The 22024-nt window shown below is 48.5% G+C and overlaps 2 protein-coding genes across 39 annotated transcripts in view; one reads left to right on the forward strand and one right to left on the reverse strand.

Annotated features, from left to right (window-relative positions):
• Positions 1-22024, reverse strand: part of NRXN3 (neurexin 3) — a 1514302-nt gene that overhangs the window by 1487701 nt on the left and 4577 nt on the right. Inside the window, exon 2 of one of the 38 annotated variants that reach the window (XM_074327101.1) lies at positions 16460-16536. The exons of 36 other annotated variants lie outside the window; for them this stretch is intronic. The gene's annotated coding sequence lies outside the window, so the exon portion shown is untranslated. One more of the 38 variants, XM_074327102.1, reaches the window with a different exon arrangement.
• The window catches only part of LOC109448224 (cyclin-dependent kinase 1), a 142465-nt gene that overhangs the window by 2808 nt on the left and 117633 nt on the right, over positions 1-22024 (forward strand).

Below are 22024 nucleotides of genomic sequence, written 5' to 3' on the forward strand. Positions count from 1 at the left end.
TGCCAGGCAGAAACCAGGCCAGCAGAGCCCTTCCCCACTCAGACCTGCACCAAGGTCTTAGATCATGAGCAAAACAGTAGCCAAAGGACAAGTGTGCAGAGTGGAGCCTGGTTCCAGGGCTTTCCAAAAACGGACACAGATTCCATCTGGGTCATATTCATTTCTCAACTGAAAACATTTTCAAATGTCTATTGTTCTACATTGGAAGAGCTATAAGGTAGTTCATGTTTTTCTGAAATATACAGGCAGCACTCAATCAATGTTTCAGAATGGACAATAGGAAAGGATGGAGTGGGAAGGTATCAGATGTAGCAACCACATCTGCCATAGATTGGAGGTGGTCTAGGCAGGAAAGGAGGGAATGGGAAGGAAATGACTCCAGTGACGTCTCAAAGAGATAATCCTGGGTCAGGGATACCCCTAGGGGAAAGGGGGCTTATCAGGGCCAACACAGCTCTTCTCACCAAGTGAGGAGGAGGCAGGACTGTAAATAACCACCCAGTAAATACCCAACCAGGAAAGAAATGAGGGTGCTCCTACCCTCTCTTGCCAGCCTGTCTACCAAGCCTTGGACACTTTAGATGTGGTCAGAAGCCCCAGCAGTGCCAAGGACAGCAGAGGAAAAGCAGAGGGAGAGGTGCAACACGCCAGCAGCCTAGTTCTCCAGGTTGAGCTAAGGCATAAGCAAGCACCTCTCCAGCTGTTGGACACGAGGGTTTAGGGCAGTCACAGTGGACCACCTGCAAAATCCTGCCACACAGCTTTACAGAGTTAGGTGGAAGCCAGAAGAAGTGAAAACAAGAACGGGGAGAATAAACCCCAGTGTGTGGTTGAGGTCTGTGAAAGAAGGTCTTCTCCAGCCCCCAGCTGAAAGCAGTGCCAGCCTCCTGTATTGATTATGCATGCATGCCACTGAGCAAACAGGCCGGCTGGGCCAGGGCCGAGGCCTGCTGGGTAATTTATATGCTGGCATTGGCATTCACAGAGTCGTGGGCAGAGTTCAAAGAAAAGAGCTGGAGAACAGACATTCAAGACAGAAGCAAACTGCCACATTTCTGCAGCTTCCGGTGGGTGGGGCAGGAAAGTCTCCTAAGGCAATCACGCAGAGTGGTGCCAAAACGTGTGTGCATGACACACCACTCCCACTGCCTATGACACACCCTCCCGCCCTGAATCCCAGCCACCCCCTCGCCTGGTAGGCTCCTTTAAGACCAGGCGGATGTCACCACCTGGAAGAAGCTTGACTTATACTCCCAAATCGGGCACGGTGACCTCCTTGGTGCTCCTCTGATAACCTAGCGTGGCTGTCATCAGAGGCTTTCACTTCATGCATCTGTTCACAGCATTTCTTCCAGAGGGAAGCCTTGTCCAATGCACTCAACTAAGGCAGCGCTCCTGTGACGTTCAAACAGCTCCTTAGGCCTCTCCTTCAAAGCTCTATCCCAGTTTGTACTCATATTTTCCATACTTTTTTGGTCACTTTCCCTCCTCCGATCCCCAGATGTAAATTCTGAGGAAGGGGACTTCTTGTCTCTTTTATCACTGCACCAACCACAGTACCTGGCCTGCATTGAAACTGAACAGATAACAATTTAACAAATGAATAAATGAGTCCTATTACAACATATTATGGCCATGTTTATTGCTCTTTCTTTCCAACTAGACTGTGAGATCCCTTAGGGCAAAGGCAGTGTCTAAATGGTCTTTTACCCGCACAACTAGAAGGGGGTGGGGTCAAACGTTTCTGGCACCCTTGGGCAATTATTTCCCATCGCCAAAATGCACCAGACAATTCACCTCATTTTGTTCTTTCCCAGTGTTTAGTATAATTCCTAACCTGTAACAGGTGTTCACTGTCTATTTTCAGATGGTTTACCTTTTAAGGAGCCCACCTCTAAGACTGGGAACGTGTCCTCTATGCTAAACAGCAGCAAGTAGGCCTCCAAGTGACAGTGACAAGCAGTGCATCAAGGCCACCAGACACGGACAAAGGCAGTGCTTAGAGCAGACATAGGCTGCCCAGGAGGTAGGAGACCTGAGCGTTCACACCTACCCTACACTTTCTGGCTGGGTGACATGGGGAAATCATCACACTCCTTGGCATACAGTTGTCTTGTCTCTAAAAGTGAAGGAAATTTCCCCTGGCCCCCAGGCATCAAATCCACCTTCTCATGTGTGGTAACTAAATACACAGACCTGAGTTTGAATCCCACCTTCTCCGGTTTTCAGTTGTATGACCTTGGATAAGGTACGTGACTGAGACTTGAGTCTCTGTTTCTTCATCTGTAAAACAGGGCTAATAATGGTTTACAAGGACAGAATAAGATGATGTGTGACAAAGGCTGTTGCAAATGAGCACAGCTAGCAGTCGATTGGTGGCCACAGGTTAGAGTGGAAAGATCCTGGGTTTGGACTTAGAAGATCTGCTCTGGCTTGCTGGGTAACAATGGACAAGCCAGGTTCTAAGGTCCAGTTTCCTCATCTGGAAAGCGGAGGAAACAAAACAGTCTCTCCTCACTTTGGCCACTCACTCCCATCTGGGGACACCTGCACTTGCTGTTCCACGGCGGTCCCCTCCCCAGCTCTTCCGTGGCCGTCTCATCATTCGGGTCTTAGCTCAGATGTCATCTTCTTTGCTCGGCTTTCCCTTCATCTCTCCAAAGGGACCCACCTACCTCATACTGTATTTTATTTCTTTCCTGGCAGTCACTTCTTTCTGAAATTGTCTAATTTTTATGTTTTTATTGTCTATCACCCTTCTCACTAGAATTTCAGCTCTATGAGAGCAGAAAACCTGGTCTACCCCATACTCTACTGTATCACCAGAGCCTAGAGTGCTTAACAGACACTGAATGAATGAATGAATGAATGAATGAATGAATGAACACTGTTCAGAATCACGGTGAAGAAACAAGTGAATAATGCAAATGAAAATGCCTAGCACAGTGCCTGGGTCATAGTAGGCTCTTTGTGTTAATCTTCTTTACTTTCCCTGGGAACTAATTTTTTAAGAACTATAGACCTTAAACAGTGTCTCGATTTGAGATTTAAAACTTGCTTAAATTGAACCATAAGTAACCTCCCCCATGTACAGTTCTACCAAGTGTTACGCCTCTGGAATGTCTGAGCCACTGAGCCTCACAGGATTCGCCAAGTGCTCTGGAAGACAGGTCATCAGTTGAGCTACTTCTGTATCAGCAGATGTTGTAGATCAGACACAAAGACAAACGGCTTTCAACCCAATGCCAAGGGGCAGTGCCACCTGGAGTGTGGACTGCAGGCTGGGCCCCTGAGAGGGCTCAATTCTGAAACGCAGACCCAGTCAGGTGCCGACCAGGATGGTGATGGAGATATCTACCCTCGGATGCTGGACCATCCTGCCCCACTCGACAACTGCTGTCTCCTCTACCCACATTCATCTCTGGCCCCTCTTCTTATTCTGGGACATCTCCACTACACTCCCATTAGTCCCCCAACTGGGGTGGCTCTCCTACTCTGCCGAAGGTCCCAGGCCAGCATGGTAGATGAGTCTGTCCCTTCTCCTACCAGATGCAGCTAGACTATCCCAGGTCAAGTCCTGACCCCCAGGGGGTAAAAGTGGCAATGACCTCACCTTGTCCACACATTCTAGGCGTCTACATCCTGAGCACTGAGCCACAGTTGCCAGAGCTCACAGAAGTTGCACATCCGAGGTCAAGGGGCTCACACTAGTGCTATCAGGACTCTGTCCCCCCAATGCACTAAGCTTAAACTCTAGATGCCAGCCAGAACTCACCGCCCCAACCCTCTCCTAACTCTGCTGGGCAAGACATGAGAAACACCAGGTGTGAAACTTCATTTTAAATGTCAAAGGAAAAGTCTGTAGTTCTTAGGGTTTCCAGGCGGGAATTCCACGTGTTTTTGGGAGTTTTCTTTGCTTTCCCATTCCCGAATCCCAAGAAAAGTTGGTCGGGAAACCAGGAAAATTGGCTCCTTGAACCCAGTGATACCCACAATGGGAAATAAACGTACTACTCACAATGCATCTCTTAGACATTTTTCCTATTTATCACTAGGGTTTCCGGGCGGCAATTCCCACCCATTCTCAGGAATTTTTTTCGCTTTTCCGTTCCCAAATCCCGAGAAAAGTTGGTCAGGAAATCGGGAAAATCAGCTCCTTGAACCCAGGTGGCTGGTAGTATCGGCCGTCACTTTGTGGAAGCGATTCATCATGGAGAACAGAAAACAGTTTATATCTCGGGATTCGGGAACGGGAAAGCGAAAAAAATTCCTGAGAACGGGCGGGAATTCCTGCCTGGAAACCCTAGTAGTTCTCCATGCTCAGATACCACTGTGCCTATCAAAATGCCAACGCAAGGCCACAATGGGATTAATCTGTGGCTCTGGCCATGGCGCTCAGCCCAGTGCACCCAGAAAACACTTCCCACATGGAAGGAATGGACTGATATGGGTTGCACATCACGCCCTTGCCCCAAACCCAGCTTGCATCATCTCCACTGGGCTAGAGCATGAGCACAGTCTCTTTTCATCCCTATAGGCAGAGAGGGAGACATGGCCTGATAACCAGCTACAGAAAATAGGCACTGTGACACCACGTCTAGCAGAACAGGTTGGGTGAGGCAGGGGGGGACACAAAGAGGGTGGCCCTCAAGCCACCACACATCAATGGCTCCAGTGCCTAAGGAAAGGGCTTTCCAGGCATGGGCTCACAGACGACCTTCGACTCTGTCTTCTAGCTAGTTCAGCTGTCACCTTGACCTCTTTAGTCCCACTTCCACTTGATACTCAAGTATCTTAGTGAAATAGAGAGCCAGTTCTGTTTATAGGAGAGGGTCCTTTACCCTCCACTCCAGCAGACCCCTGGGCAAACCTGTACTTCCTAAGTAGCACTGCCCTGACTCTCTGGGATCCCTTCATTTAGTACTTTGCCAGCCTCTCCATCCCAACTTTACAGTTACTTAAGCTATATTGTGTCCCTATGTCCAGCCAGACCAACCTGTTGTGTGACTTGATGTCATCCTTAACCATTTTGAGCCTCAGTTCACGTGTCCCTAGAATGAGTGGTTAAATTAGACAAGCTACAAAGTTTCATTTTAGCACTAATATTCCATAATTCCATAATTGTTTGGAAGATTATCAGCTGGAGTCATCTCTGACAATGATGTCCACTTTATCAAAACTTGACCTTGACCTATTTGCCTTCTTGGGTCCCAAGCTGAATAGGCTTTCTGAAGTTTCCTTTAGCTCAGTAAATGCTCTAGAAGTACATTTCTCCTCCTCACATTCTTATTCCCGATAGAGGTGGGGACCAGGAAGGTAGGAGGCATTGGGAAGATTGAGGAGAAATAGAGAAATACTGGTGAATGGCAACTCCTTGTAAGGAAGAGAAAAATGCACATGTTCAGACTCAATGGCTGACACTTCTTAGGGCCTCCCCTTTTCAGAAATATGTGGAATCTACCCTACCAATCTGCAGCCATGCCACACTTCTTGGGAGAGGAGAGCTCATGCCAAGCTTCTGATGGCTACTCACGTCACACCCTGGGAGTCACCCTCCACACTGATCTGTCCCTCATCCAATTTATCATCAATTTATCATCAGTTCTGATGATGGTACCACCAAAATATATTTCAACTGCCAGCCATCACCCACACCACTGTCTGTACTCCATCTCCAGCGCCTAGCACAGTGTCTGGACCCAGCGGGTGCTCAATAAAGATTTGTTTAATGAATGGAGTCCAAGAGGACTTCTTTGTCCCTGAGAAATAGAACTGAGAGATGGGCTACTTTTGCAGGGCGATGGTGAATTCAGTATTTCCTACCCAGCTAAAGCATAAATAAGTACCTCACCTCACACCCTGCACTGCCACTGAGTTAAGAATCCCTCTCCCCCTCCTTCCCACTCAGGTCTCAAGACTCAAGAGTGACAATGAAACCACAGGCATCTCCTGTGCAGATAAGATCTGAGTGTAAGTATCAGTTTAACATCGGAACAGCATTAATTCCCAGGAGAGCCGTCTCCTGTCCTTAGGCAGTATAATAATATCCAAACAATACATACCCTACACACACACACACACACACACACCAAGCTCTGAACAGCAGAGAGCAGCAGGGCTATAACTCAGATGCCTCTTCTGGGGCCACGTGGCACCACCCCTACAGAACTATTAACAATCTATACTTTGGTCCACGGGCCGGCTGGAAGGGTGTTCATGAATGCAAAGGACAACCCTCCCACCTGCCAGCCCCCATCACCAGGGCCAGATACTCAGAGTTTGCACACAGCTCGAAGAACAGAAGGGATGATTTAATACCCCTGCTTACACCCAGTTTCTGGAACTCTACATCCATCTAGCAGGGAATCACTTGCTATAAAAGTCCTGAGCTGGAGAGTCATGTGGGTGGCTGTCTGGTTTCCTACCATGTCCATCTCAAGATTTTCCTCATCATTTCACACTGTTGGCACCACCTCCAAACTTCCAGTGCCATCATACCAGCTTTGGACATGTCTGGGAGTAAACCTCCCCACCAAAGGCACAGAACCAGGCTCTCACTGCCCATCTGGCCACACAGCAGAGCAACTCTGGGAGCAGGGGGATTCCCACATGGGGTCCTTCCCTGTAAAGTTGCAGCCTTCTCCCTTGGCTTCATTGAATGCACTTCCTGTTGGTCCACCTGCCCCTCCGTTCTCACTGATCTGGGAGCCTGGTTTCATCACGGTTGTGTGGTTACGCTCTGCAGTCAGACAGCCCAGTCCAGACCATGTACCGCTCCCAAGGGGGTAGACCTGGGGAAGCCACATGGCCTCTCTAAGCCTTCATGCTCTGGTCTATAAAACGTGAGTCAATGCCTGCCACCTAAGGTTACTATGAGAATTCAGTGAGTTAACCGCTGGGTGTAAAGCTCCCAGCACAGATAAGTAGTCCTTCAACTGCTGTCAGTTCCCACGCTCCCGACCCAGCCGCACACACCCCACTAGGAATCAATCTGCTTGCGTTTAAACACACAGTTCTCATGGCCTTTAAGAATGTTCCATCTAGGTAGATGCTTTGAAAAATAAGCAAAATAAGGGGCAAGTGAATTGCTCTCGTACCTTTCCTAAGTGGTCTCTGTCTTCCCTTATCTGGTTAGAAACAAAATGCTTTGTTAAGGCAGTAGTCCTCCCTACTCATGGTTTCACTTTCTGTGGTTTCAGTTACTCACAGTCAACTGCGATCAGAAAATATTACATGGAAAATCCAGAAATAAACACTTCAGTCCTTTTACATTGTACACCGTTCGGAGCAGCATAATGAAATCTCTGGCCCAGATGGGAATAATCCCTTTGTCTGGCGTTTCCATGCTGTCTACTCTCCCCACCCACTGATCACTTAGCCACCTTCTCAGTTATCCAATCACAGAGACCACATTCACATACCTTTCATTATAGCCTAGTGTTATAATTGTTCTATTTTATTATCAGTTATTATTGTTCGTCTCTTACTGTGTCTAATTTATAAATTAAACTTTACCATCAATATGTATGTATAGGAAAACATAGTTTGTAGAGGGCTCAGTACTCTCCACAGTTTCCACTGGGGCGTCCTAGAACGTATCCCTTGAGGATAAGGGGGGACTCCGTATATAAGAGCGAGTCACAGATGGAGGCCAAATTCTTCCAATTCCTAGTCTCACCCTTTCCACCAGACAACACTGCTGGTTAGCATTGTCATTTTGTCACCAGTTTCTTTAATATTACCCTTCATTTGTAGAATGCCCCTCCCAATTCATCTCTCTCCCCAAGAAAGAAACCCCATGATTTTGAGGACAGCCTGCGGCGGGGGGGCAGGAAGACAGTAACAGTGGTTCTTTCTAGGAGACAGGACTCCAGATGATCATTTTCTTCTTTACGCATTTCTGTTTCCTGGATTTTTTAAGGGGGTAGGGGGGTTCTCCTTTTGCAATGTACGTGGCACATGTCTCCCTTTTTAAAGTGAGAAAAAATATATAAAGCCATTTCCAACAGCTCCAGGTCTCTTCATGAAAGGGAACTAAAGATGACGATACATTCTCATTTAACCCTCAAGGACGAGGCAAGAAGTGGCCCACTGTACCAAGCAGCCTGAATTGTGAAACTGGGAAGGAGAGGCAGTCACTCACCTAGCAGATGTTCACCGAGGGCTCCCCCCATGTGAGGTGTCATGTGTGAGCAAAACAAAGCCCCAGCCAGCCCTTGGGGTGGTAAGGACCTATTCAAGCAGACAGACAATACGCAAAATAAACAGACGTGTAATACGTCAGATGGTGTTAGGTGCTATGAAAATTAAGTAAGGCAGGGGGAGGAGAGTCCTGGGGAGGGAAACGCGATTCTGCAAAGTGTGGTTGGGGAAGGCTCGCCCAATGAGCAGAGCCCTGGGGAAGAGAAACAGCCATGACCAAGGCTTGGCGATTGGGCGGGGCTTAGCAAGTTCAAGGAGCAGCAAGGTGGACACTGTGACGGAGACAGCACAAGCGAGGAGAGGGTGGGAGGCCACGGGGACCAGATCTGATGGTGCCTGGCAGGTCATACTTAAGACTCTGGGCTCACTTGAAGTGGCTGGGAAACCACTGGAGGCTTCTGAGCACAGTGACGTAACTTGACTCTTGTTTTAAAGGATCTTCCCAGCCTGCTGTGTGGAGAAAAAAAAAAAAAATGGATGGAGTCAAAAGTGGAAGCCCGGGTCCAGTAAGGAGGACACTGCACTAACCCAGGAGAGAGGTGGTAGCAGTGGTTTGGACCACAGAGTGAGAGTCTGGTCATATTCTGGGTGCATTTTGTAAGGAAGAGGCTACAGGCTTTGCTGAGAGATTAAACGTGGACGATGAGAGGAGAAAACCAGTTCTAAGTGTGCTAAGTGTGAGCAACTAGGACGACGGAGTTGCTGCTTCTAGAACAAGAAAACTGGGTGGCACTGGTCAGGGCGGGAGGTAGAATAAAGAGCTGAGAAAGCTGTAAAATGTGATCGAATTAGTATTAGACGAGCAGGTAGAGAGCTATGGATCAAGCAGGTGGATATCAAATCTGAGTTCACGTGAGAGGTCCAGGCCAGGTGTATAATTCTGAGAGCACTAAATCAGGTGCTCTCGTTACATTTCCTCATTTAATATTCCCAACCACTCTGTAGGGTATGTGTGACCTTACTCCTGTTTTTAAAATGACAAATCTGAAACTCTGAGAGGGCAAGTAACTTGCCCTAAGTTTGTCCACACAGAACAGACTCACTTGTATTTGCATGTGGGTCAGTCTGATTCCAGAGCCCATGTCTCAGGTCTTAAGAAATCGAGACATAATAACCACAGAACCAGAAACTCAGTGAACAGGGTAGCCTGCACCTTCCCTATTCAGGAAACTGAGCCCACCTACTTACAAGGTCCACAATTGTTCTTGCTGCCTGAGCGTCTGGGGCATCCAGGCCCCAGAGTGACATCCAGCTCTTACTCATCGGCTTCTGCCGTGGTTTCCCGATTTGACCCCTAATCCTCCACGAGCCCTGAAATTAGGCTCTAAAGACCAGCCTACAGCACTGTGGCCCGAATGCCCCATTAGTTATTACCACTCTCCTGCCTGGGCAGCCACTCCAGGTGTCCGCTCTACCTTGGAGAGGTGACCATGAGCTTGATCTCTTCCCACTGTGGAACCTTGGTCAAATCATTTGACATCTAGGCCTCAGTTTCCTCAACTGTCAAAGGGTGGGAAGGAATTAAAGTAGAGTCTTTTGAGTCTGTGAACTATGTAGAAAGGGCAAGTTGTTCTAAACATGGATGTTTTACAGTGGAAAAGCCTTCAGCCCTATTTTGAACCCTGGTACCCACTGGTCACGAGCAATTTAATCCCTCCATCTTGTTCCTCCATCTCTAAAAGAAGGGTGACAATACCAACCCTACAGGAGTGTGGGTAGCACAATTGTATGGTACATGGCTGCTCCATACGAGCTAGTTTACTGAATAATCACTTTAGAAAAGTCCAAGAGTTCCCCAACTCCATCTATGGACTCCTCTTCCTCCATAGCACACAGGACAGATTCTAGCCGGTCCCACTCAGCCACATGATGATTTCACTCACCTTCTGCCTGACCACATCCCCAAAATCCTGAGGTCCTAACCGCCCACCTTTCCACTCAGCCCTAGTCTCATTTCTTCAACTCCTACTCCCAAGGAAACCTTTATGGAGGCATTAGGAGTGAAAGAGGAAGATGAAAATAAAATCTCCTTGCTTGTCCTATCCATCACCAGAAGCAGAAGCATCCTATTAGCAGAATCTGACTAACACAAAATAGGATGATCACCACCCTTATTATCACGGCCATGGCTCATATTATCGTACTCCCGGCAGAACAAGATGGTAGGGAGAATGGAGTGTGGATCTGGCGTCAGACCATGTAGGTTCTAATCCTGGCTGTACCAACTACTAGTTAGAGGACCTTGCATAAGTCACTTGATTCTGAGCTTTCCTCCACTACAACGGTTATGTCATTACCTCTGATTTATAGATAATGACATTTAGGCTCAGCAGGTAACGTATCCACTCAGCTGGTAAATGACAAGCAGGGGGTTACCCTAAGTCTGCTTATGTAACCCCAAAGCTCATGTTTTTCCCACCACAATGATACCCAGAGCAGGCTTTAAAGTCAGAAAATGCTACATTTGCATCTCAGTTGCTGAGAGGACTTGGGCAAATTATTTCATCTCTCGGAGGTTCCGTTTATCTCATCTATAAGGTGAAGACACCTCTCCCTGTCTCATGGGCCGTCATGGGCATCTGGATAGCACATGAATAGCCTGGGCACAGAGTCTGCATGAAGCTGCCCCTCAACGACTTAGGGCTTCATTCTCACCACTACCTCAGAGATAATTCAAAATAAGAAACATCCACATATCCAAGGCAGTCCTGGAACCGGGAGGTCCTCCATAGCTGTTCTCTGAAACCTAAAAGCCAAGTGCCCAAGACCATATGGCTATGAACGACAAAACTAATATTCAAACACACCTCTTTTGCCCTGAGTGTGGAGCCCACCCAAGCCAGCTCAGAGCAGCTCAGCCATTTGAAACCTGAGAGCATCATGCGACCTCCACCAGCCTGCTCCCTTTATCCCCCTACTCTAGCTCAATTTTCAGCTACCTAAAAAGATTCCTACCCAGGAAGAAAATCACCAAGTGAGAAAAGCCCCCTCTGGCCAGCTCCGGGTAGACCCCCTCGTAACAGGCTTCTACCTCCATTTCAGGGACCAGGAACAAAGAGTATCCTATTGACTTAAAGACATAAAGCAACTTAATTCTCCAAACACAGTCCAGGGCACATAATGCCCCAGCAAGGGGCAGCTAAATACAAGCGGAAGCTAGCACAGTGATGCTGAAGCCCTCAGGTCCCTGAGGAAACAGTGATGTTGAGAAGGCACCTATCAATCAAAGCTGATCCTGGAGGAGGTGCGCATGTACACACTGCCAAAAGAATTAAAAACTCAAATCCATAAAGCATGAACTCAGGGTCCTGTGCCTCAGGCTCTGCCTGGGAAACCACAATGCCCTTGAGAAGTATTTTGCAAGAAGCGCCAATCCTTGGGCTTCCCTAAAAGATCCTTCGCCCTTTTCTCTGAAGAGTGACCAGTCACAGGAGAACAGTGTTGACTGATGAAGACTGGCATGGTGCTTCATAGTTCCCCTCTTGCTCTGCCTTTCCTCCTTCCTGTCCATTTGCCAGGAGGAGTCAGGTGCACCCACATGGACCACGTTCTGCATTGGGCCCCACGGTCCACAACCAAAATGAAGCCCAAGACGTCTGTTCCATGGCTGGGGGAAGAGCAGTCCTCTATCACTCTGAGGGGTGAAGTGTGCGGACCTGAGTTCTAGAGCTTCAGAGCCATTTACTACCACGGACAGAGCCAGCCTGGGGCCCTGATAATATTGGCTATTAGACACCCCGACACTGAACCAAAGTTGAGATTCATTCTCTAAAATGTTGGTTGTGTGAACCCACCCTCCTCACCAAAAAATAAAAAATGGAAATAAAAATAAAATAAAATAGCTCTATGGTTAAGCCAGACTCCTATCACAGGGATCACTGTAACTGAAATAGCTGCAACCAACCCAGGTTCTTCAAAAACTTGCTGAACATACCTCTCCACTCACATCTCTCACTCAGCCCTCCATCCATGTGCTATAAAGGTCAATCTCCTGTGTATTGAAGAAAAGTCCTTCTTTTCTTTTCCTTCCTCAGGCTGTTTCCTTGGCCTGTCATCCTCAGTCCTCCCCGTCTGCTGACGTCATACTTTATGAATTTCCCTTCTTCAGTAAAGCCTTCCTCACACTCCCTTCCCTGGCAGGAAGTAAGCATCCCCTCTAAGGAAACCCCCATCCTCTACATGGAAACCCCCATCCTTTCCCTAGAAACCCCTACGGTCCCTTCTATTCTGGATCCAGGCTTCTAGCCATGATTACGTACATTCATAACGTCCTTCACTACAGAATGTCAACTCTAACTTTTCTTGGTATCCCTAGCACTAAATACAATGTCCTGGGAAAGGAAGCAGCTCTGCCCAACTGAATTTGTGGAAGCCTGCAGCTGGCCAGCTTGGGGTGTGAGTAGTGTTGGCGTTCCAGAGGGCATTTGTCTTTCTCCTCCATGGAACCACAGATGTGCATTTGAGAGATGATGGCACAGGGTACACTGTGCACAAGAAACAGGGTAGGGGACCAGCAAATCAAAACTGTATTGCAAACCTCCTCTAAACACAGTGTCTAAACTTACGGAGGGCCACTGGAGCCCCTATGTCTGCCTCGCAAGGGCTCTCTCTGAACTACTTCTATCAAATCCACCCCCCACCATCACGCAACTCTGCCTAGCTCAGCTCCCCAGGTTCCTGTCCCAGCTGTGCCATCAACCACTTGTGTCCTTGAACCAGTCATTTAACTGCTCCCGGCCCTCACCTCTACGTTAAAGAAAGTGAACTAGCCATGCTCTAATGTTCTACCCATTCTCTAAGATGTTAGGGTTCTGTATGGGACAATGGATTCACTTTTTTCCAAACCCCTCATTTGGAGAAATCCAGACTCTAATACTAAATAAAGGGTTAGTGTTTTTCCCACGCTCTAAACTTTCTTCTGTCCCTTCCTTATTTCCTAGGTAAAGGGATACATTTTCTTTCCAGGACTGTAGCACGGTGCCTGCCTTAGGTGCCAAGGAGAACAAAACTCAGCAATCCTTCCTTCCTTCTTAAGATATAAGACCTAAGAGGCCAAAATTTGCCAACTGCCTCATTGTACCCAAAATCTAAATCTGGAAGCTCAGTGGCATGAGTGGCTGTTGTGGAAAAGTGCTCATGATACATCTTTAAATGAAAACTCAAGCCAGTGTGACAGCTTCCAAAATGTGATTTCAGTGCCTGGCACAGAGTGGGTGCTCAGTTAGTACTTGTTAAATGACTGAATGCACTTCTTTAAAAATAAAATAGCAAACCCTGGATTGTGGATGCTTAGAAATTAAGCTGGAAAGACAGGTATCAGAATTTCCCATTAGTTATTTCTGAAGGGGGACCTTACAGATGACTTTATTTTTGTTTATGGTATTTTCTAAATGTTCTATAATGAACATACATTATTTACTAATAAGAAAATTATGTCACTTTTATAAGGAGTTAACTGTTGTAAAAAAAAAAAAAGTAGATAAATAAATAACCACATACATACAAAAAAAGAAAAGAAAGAGTGACTGTCATCCAAAATCCACAACCCACACTCACGCCAGCCTTCTTCCCTCTCACACATCCCGCCCCTTCTTAAAGAAAGCTTCCCCGCCTTCCCTTTTGTCTTGATTCCAAGAATCTGGGGATTCGGGTATTTGCCTTCAAGTGTGAGCCTCATCAGATTCAGAGCCCAGGATTATGGTGGCCCCCATTACTCCAAGACCGAGAGGTAAGCCGACAAAAAGCTGGCCTGTCCACTTGTGGCCTCCCCCTTGCCAGAACCATCCCATAAACCCAAGAAGAGCACCGAGAAGGGCACACAGAAGCCTCCACCTCATGGGGCACCTGTCCACCTGCATCGATTCCTTCACCCGCCGGTCAGGGCAAGGAGGTTGAAAAAAGGAACTCCATGTCTTGGCAAATTTTTCAGGAATTTAGTATTTGATCAGTGCCCCATTCACACATGTCCTGTCTCCCCCACGTCTTCCTGCCTTTCCCCGGGGCTCCACAGCAAGTGTATGACCGAGGTCCTCTCTTTCTCAGCGAACCGCACCTCTGCTCAGTGAAGATCAGCTAGAGGTGGGGAAGGGGACAACACAACTCGGGGGCAGGGGTAACCTCAGGTGCACACAGAGGGAGGGTATTCAGAAAGACACCAGACAGAGGAGGAGAGACGAACTGCAGGTGACAAGCATCTAATTTACAGGTGGGGGTGACAGGTAGGGGAGAAGAGGGGGATGGAGGGCAAGCATTTGCTATGAGCTCCTGGGCCAACAGACCTAGAAGAAGGCTGGCCTGGGGCTCTGGCCAGAGGAAAGAGAAATGGAAATCCCTCACAGTCATGGCACAAAGGGGCAGCCATGCCCCAAAGGGGTCCTTTGAGTCATCCTTCCTCGGGATGCTCCCTGGCCCAGAACAAGCAGGCCTGTGGGCTCCAGGGCAATTCCCTCATCTCCCACTCTCCTGACTGACACTACCCAACAGGTGAGGTCCAAGCAGCCCAGGCAGGGCAGAATCCAGAGGAGTCCAGTGTCTGTGAACTTGACCTCTCAAAGCCTGTTTCCTCACCTGCAGAAAAGGGATAAGAATTCCCATTTTTCCTAGTTGTTATGGGGATTCAGTGAGATCATTTTGGTAAAGCATTTTGCACAGTGCTGGCATCTAAGATCCATCCTTGGCCAACATTATCAGCATTTTCTTAACTTCTCTGGTTTTTCCTCCCCCTCACCTCATCCTTTAGCTCTCAGCACTAATACCAGTCCTCCTAGGCTACCTTCCCACTCGGGGGAGGGATGTTAGAGGAGGGCCAGACAGCTCTCAGTTTCAGTCCCAGCCTGGGCACCTCTCTGTGCCTCAGTTTCTTCATCTGTAACAAAGCAACAACAATAACAGTACCTCCTTTAAGACTCATTGGGAGGATTGGATGAGGTAATACAAGTGAGGCCCTTACTATAAAGCCTGCACAGAGCGAGCACTTGATAGATTTTAGCTATCATTATCCCCCTGACCATCATTCTAAATTAAGTCTCCGTAATTCCCTGAGCCCCCAGTAGTTTTCCTTCCGAGTGCTCATCATAATTTGTAATTACATATTTATTTGTGTCCTTTAATATTTGCCCTTCCACCCGAGCTTAAATTCCATGAGGGCTAAACCATGAGTCTCTCTTGATTGTGGCTGTATTCCCAGTACTGTGCCTGGATAGAGTAGGTGTTCAATAAATATCTGTTGGGTGAATAAATGCATGAGTAAATGAATAGAATATTAGCAAAGGCGTGGAGGATCACCAAGGTCCCTTCCAACTCTGTGAGTCTCCAGTATTCTCTATTTTTTGACAGCTATGGAAGGAAAGTTTAAAATGAACCCCAGAGAAGCTGTTTCACCAATCCCCGGGGAAGACTCGGGATGTTTGCTGCTGACAGACTTCTGGACACTCAAGTTGTACAGAGAGTTACTCTGATGTTTTTAAACCTGAGAAGGGAGCCTGCCAAATTTCTGGGTTGGAACCATCCTCTACTGCCTCAGGGCTGCCCACACACAGGGGCAAAGTTCTGTGGTGGGCAGCAGAGACCTGGGCCAGGTGGACAGGCTTCCTGTGTCAGCAGCATGCAGCCAGTACAGAGTGAAGGAGGCCAAACCTCATGGAGCAACAGGTGACCACAGTAGCCTCTGTCCTCACCTATTCGTGCCTCCAAAGGGCGAAGACTTCATATGTGCATGCATGGGGCTGGCCTTGGGTACCACAATCTCGCACAGTTACAGACAGTGTTTGCTTTTCATGCAGATTCCCAGGTGCCACCCCGGAACTCCTAAAGCAGATCGGTAGTGGGGCCTGAGGACATGCATTTTGTAAAAGTTCCCCAGTCATTTTGATGCACCAAAGCCTGAAAGCTGTTATTCTATTGAGACGAGAACAGGTCGATATAAGCATTGCCCTCCTGGAGGCTGGGTGCATACGTGTACAACCAATTACCCCCCCACTCCCCGCACTTCTAACCTAACTCTGGAAACAAGCTGGTCCAGCCTGCCGACACCTGCTTTGCTGCTCAGGCTGTTTTGGAACCCCGGTTTGCAAGCCTGATGGAGTCAATGGGGAACTTTAAAATATTATATTGATGCTGGGTCTTACTCTTAAAGATTCTGATTTAATTTGTATGAGGTGCAGCACAGGTTTGGGATTTTAAGATGGTGATTCTGATATGCAGCAAAGTTAGAGAACTACTGCTCTAACTTACCCTCACCACCCAGCTCCCAGCTCACCAGTGCAGACTCCAAACACCAGCAGCTCCCCAGAACAGCCTTCACCCTATTAGCGGCTCAGCCTGAGCTGCCGTGCGCTGAGAAAGAAAGGGACAGAAAAAAAGAAAGTGGTGTTCACATTGCAAGACCCTGGGGTGTTGGGGCACAGGAGCTGGTCAGAGGATGCACCTAAAAGCTCCCCGTCTTTACCTCCTATAAGTTATAGGTGACCTGCTGAGCAGGCACCAGTGTCCTCGGTGTGTATGAGGCAATGACACAGTGGGAAAGATGTCCCAAAGTCCTCTTTCCTGAAGTTGTATCCCAGCTCAACCACTTACCAACTCTGCAACCTCAGGCAATTTACCATGTTTCCCCGACAATAGGACCGAGCCGGACAATCAGCTCTAATGCGTCTTTTGGAGCAAAACTTAATATAAGACCCAGTCTTATATTATATTATATTATATTATATTATATTATATTATATTATATTAGACCCAGTCTTATAGTAAAATAAGACCTTATATTATATTATATTATACCCGGTCTTATAGTAAAATAAGAGTGGGTCTTATATTAATTTTTGCTCCAAAAGACGCATTAGAGCTGACGGTCTGACTAGGTCTTATTTTCGGGGAAACATGGTAGGTAACTTCCCACGCCCCACCTTCCTCATCGGGAAAACGGGAATAACATAACCCGACACTTGTTCACTGTATCCTCCCAACTTTATGTACAAAACACTTAACACAGCCGCTGGCACATAGTAAAAGCTCAGTCAAACTCAGTCAACGATAAAATATCAAATGGTTCTTTTGGTTGCTTGTTAGATGCTCCATTCTTTTCTTTTCTTCCTTTGGAGGGTCTTGGACCCTTGTCGGCTATTCTGCCAGCCTCGGGTATCTTCTACTCCTCTAGGGCCTCTTTCCTCATCAAGACTGTCTAGCTCTTCACTCTTGAACTTGCGACTTGACTTCTCTGAGCCTCAGTTTCCTCATCTCCAAAGCAGGGGCATGAAAGTACTACTGCACATTCATTTAAAGAACCAATGGACCAATTTATGTGGATTGACAACACAAGGCCTAGCCCAGGGTCACTCAATGAACCCCAGATGCGGTTTATTGAGGTTCGGCAGAGCCCTCACCATCCACTCTGGCTGCCAAGGGGTAGAAAAGATGACTCCTGAAGGCTCTTGGGGAGCTGGCGATTCCAAATGTGGAGCCAGGGGAAGCAGCAGCCCTGGCCCTCTCGCCTGCCCCTCCTGGCGATGCTAAAGAATGCTGACTCCAGCGTGGGGCCCCTCGCACCAGCTCCCCATCCTCCTCACTCCATTTAGCTCTGGCAATCCAATTCCCTTTCCTCCACCCGGAAATCGATGTTTAATTAACACATTATTGGAAAAATAAACACAGTCTTCAATGGGACTGCAATGAAGCTAATGCAGCTCAGCTTGGGGGCTGCAGACCGTCCTTTCCGTCAGTGAGATGCTCTGCTCTTTCCTGCCTCTGAACCAAGGAAACGTCACCTTTTCTCCCTGGAGTCCTCAGCCTGGGGGGTCCCAGCTTCTTCTCTCTGTGTTTCCTCTCTCCCTGTCTCTAGGCAGAGAGACCACCCATCCCTGCTCATCCTTGATGCTATAACAGACACGGGGAAGGAGGAACCCAGTGTCAGTACGGAAATCACTGCTCCAGGGGAGGAATGAGCCCCCTCCGCCTGTACATCCCAGCCTCCATCTGTGAGGCTGCAGAGGGTCCCATCTTCCCCTTTTCTCCAGCCAGAACCAGCACTCATCCAACTGAGGGGTCAGCAGCTGTCTTGCCCTGGCTGGAGGAGGGGAGAAGGCCTAGGGGTGACTGACCAGGATGAGCCCCAGGGTCCTCTCCAGCCCTCAGACCTCAGAGCTCGCCTGAAACCCTCTCCCCGGAAAATTTTCTCCTCTAGCCCCCATTTTAGATGCTCCAAGTCTTACCCCCTCTTCTCCACGGTTCAGGGTGGAGAGCCGTGCAAGGTGTCAGAAACAGCATGAATGCTGGAGTCAGACTCAAGCTTGGATCTAGGGTCAGCTCCGTCTCACTGGTATGATCCTAGACAAGCTATCTAACCCCACTGACCCCTGGTTTCCTCATCAGTCAAATGAGGACACTACACATTTAAAGGAAATAAAGCAGAACACGCTGCTCTGCTAACAGCCATGCTAGATGAGTGGCCCTTCACCGAATCTCCCACCGAGGGCCCGGCCCTACTGCAAGGGCCATGGGGAGTGTTGGCCCATCAGGGATCAGGGCCACAGAGCAAAGCAGAGATAGACAGGCTGCAGGTTCTCTGCCGTCTGCCAACCCACCCCCATCCCAAACAACCTAGACTTCTCTGACAAGGTGCCTGAGCAGTGAAGAAGATACCTGAGATATCATGGGAAACAGGGTTTCCAAAGTGCCATCCAAAAGACAACCAGCAGCGCCACCGCTGGCCCAGCAGCTTCCTCTCCTTAAACTTTACATGCCTCTGACAGGCAGAAACATCTTCAGCAGGTCCCAGGGTTGTAAGCCAGACTGCTCAGCAAGTGGGGCAGCGCTAAGAACTTGGGGACTGGAAGAATGGCCCACAGGGCTGGTGTGACACAGTGGTTAAAGACCAGAGGCTTCGGAGCCCTGGCCACTGGGTTTGAATCATGACCTTGCCACTTCCCACCTGCGTGACCTTGGCCATGTTATTTAATTTCTTTAGGTAACACAGAGATGATAACAGTACCTCCACCGCATAGAGTTGTGGGAAGATTAGATGAGATAATGCATGTCGAGTGCTTAGCGTAGTACCTGGCACATAGTCAGGACTCACATGTTCGCTGGGAGGAGTGATAGTAAGAGTGCTTAAGTTAGGAGCCGTCGTGTGTTAGGAGCCGTCGTCGGGACTAGTCAGAAGATTCAGGTCTTAATCTTTTCAACGGAACAAATGGAAGTATCTCTAGAAAAAGGCTCTACTCTTAGCTACTTGCTTGCCCTAAAACTGGGTTTCCCTCTCTGGCATGCCTCTTTCCTCTCTCTGTACCATTAACAGAAAGTGGGTGAAGTCATCTTAAAGAAGGATGATCATATATTTTATCATCCAAACCAGGGCACTTCTGAGAGTTAATGATGACACTAGGACAAAGGCCTCAATAGGAACTGTCTTTACAAACCAGGACATCTGGTCATTCCATCTCAAGGTCATACAGAAATGGCTTCATGCCCTATATCAAGGTCCTGACAAAAGGTAAGGCTTCCGAGTCCTGAGAATCCACTTTACTCTAGCCCCCTTTCCCCCTACACCCTGACCCCTGCAAAACACACACACACACACACACACACACACACACACACACACACACACAGCTAGAACGACTAACCCCTCCCCAATTCAAGGTCAAAGCCAACCCCAGGGGTGGAGCAGAAGAACTAGTAGGGGCTCTTCACACACATTTCATGACATCACACTCCTCAGCCAGCCTCTGGAAAAATGAAACACACTGAGGCTGGTGTCTGGGAAATAAGAGCTAAGCCAGTCCGGGAGATGCACTCAAGCTCCCAGGGCATCAGGATCCAGACACCAGGTGTGTGGCTCTCTGAGTGGAGGCCCCGCTCTATCTGAGAATAACCTCAATGGGCAGGGATACATGGGATCGAGAACCCAGAACCCCCCACTGGGGTCTCCTCCTCCAGCACATACAGAGGATGACCTTGATCAGCACTCAGTGACTCCAGTGACCTTGGAGTATAGCTCTGTAGGAGTCGAGTCTGCCCTCTAGAGGCACAGCCTCACCAAGATCCCACTCCCCTCTGACGGAGGAAGGAGAACTGAGAGGGGACCTCAGTCGCCACCGGCACAATACTCTTTGAGAGAAGGTGCACATCCCATAGGCAGCATGACGTGCAAAGAGCCGGGACAGCCAGGATACCAGGGTTCCAGCTTTGCTCGCGATCAAACTCGGCATATGGACAAGGCATTTGATCTCTCTAGACTTCAGTTTTCTCATCTGTATTGGAGGGCCCCGAAGGAGATATGGTTCATCTCCCGTCACCTCTAACAGTGTAATGTAAGAATCACAAACTTGGACTTTGGAATAAGACACATCTGAGTTCAAACCCTTGATCTAGCTTACTTTATGTAAGTTTAAGTCTGTCTCCTCTTCTGTCAAGGGCAGGTATTAATAGTACTGGTACACTGCATTGAGTCGTTTGAACAATTAAATGAGGTACTGAATGTAAGAAAAAACAACTCGGTATAGCTTAAGTACCTCAGAAATGATACCTTTATCACTAATATCACTACTGTTACTACTACTATGATGATATTGATTACTAATATTAGTGAGATTGAGCAGGAGGCAGAATCATGTGACCGGCATGGAGAAGTCTTTTCTATTGAACTCAGAAAGCTGAGCACTTTGCATTTCCTCCAAGATCTGGGACTTGCAGACAGGGATGAGACAGCCGGAGGCAAAGTTCAGCTTTCCCAAAAGACAGACCCCAAGGTGCTGGAGAAGAAAAGAGAACCCCAACACCAAACCCATATGGTTCTTTTCTCCAATCAACACCTATTTGTTCAGCACCTACTACCTGCCGGGGGAAATATCCTAGGCACTGAGACCACTGCAATGAATGAAAGTGGACAGAGTCCCTGACCTCCTGGAGTTTGCATTCTAGAGTGGGAGACAGACAAGATCACTTTAGCACCTCAGTACACAACAGACTGTTAGGCGGCGGTGATTAGCTGATTAGAATTAAAGGCAGGGTAATGGGCTGGAAAGTGGCTGGGGGTTGGAGTGAGGGGGCTATTTTAGAAAGCCAGCCAGGAGAAGCCTGTCACTTGGGCAGAGCCCTGTGGGCGGGGGCGAGGAGCAGGCCCCACACACAGCCCCTGCCGGAGCCAGCCCAGTACTGCCACCTGTGGCTGGCCCAGCCACACCACGGCCCTTGGTCATCTGCAGAGCAGCCAGGGCGGCTTCAAGTGTCACAGCTGCAGCTCCTCTGCTCTTCCCCCAGCGCATTGTGCCAGGCGAAGACAGGGCCTGACCACAGCAGGGACCTACGCGCCAGGTTGGCTGCGCATTTCTCACGGTGGCGAGCTGCGGAAGGGGCGCTTCTCCCATCCACGCAAGGGGGTCACGTAAGGAGCACACACCAGGGGGTCCCAAGAGCATTCTCTTTTCTGTGTTTGGCACAATAATTCGTCCCTAAGGCATCCTACTCCCCATTGCTCCCCTTTCTCTGGCAATGACGTAACACTTTCTCCCTAACTCCCCAAGGTCAGCGCCAGGAAGAGAGAGGGATGTCAGCAACCCAGGACAATCAGCATCTTGCTCTGAGGATTTTCCTTTCTTTTGAGGCAAAATCTTTCCCAATTTCATGCATAATTGCTAATAAAGACGGACACACCTTTAGCCAAAGGAGTAGGAAAATGGCGTCTGTTTTAGTTAAGGCAGCCAGAGCCCAGGACAGCACTGGGACTCAGGCTGCTGCCCTGGCCGAGGGCAACTGCAGCTCCTTGGGGATGCAGCCTCCGACGAGGCCGAGCTGCCCAAAGGTGACTGACGCCATGGAGAGCAGGACC

This window comes from Rhinolophus sinicus, linkage group LG03 (genome assembly GCF_036562045.2).
Source record: "Rhinolophus sinicus isolate RSC01 linkage group LG03, ASM3656204v1, whole genome shotgun sequence".
Lineage (NCBI taxonomy): Eukaryota > Metazoa > Chordata > Mammalia > Chiroptera > Rhinolophidae > Rhinolophus > Rhinolophus sinicus.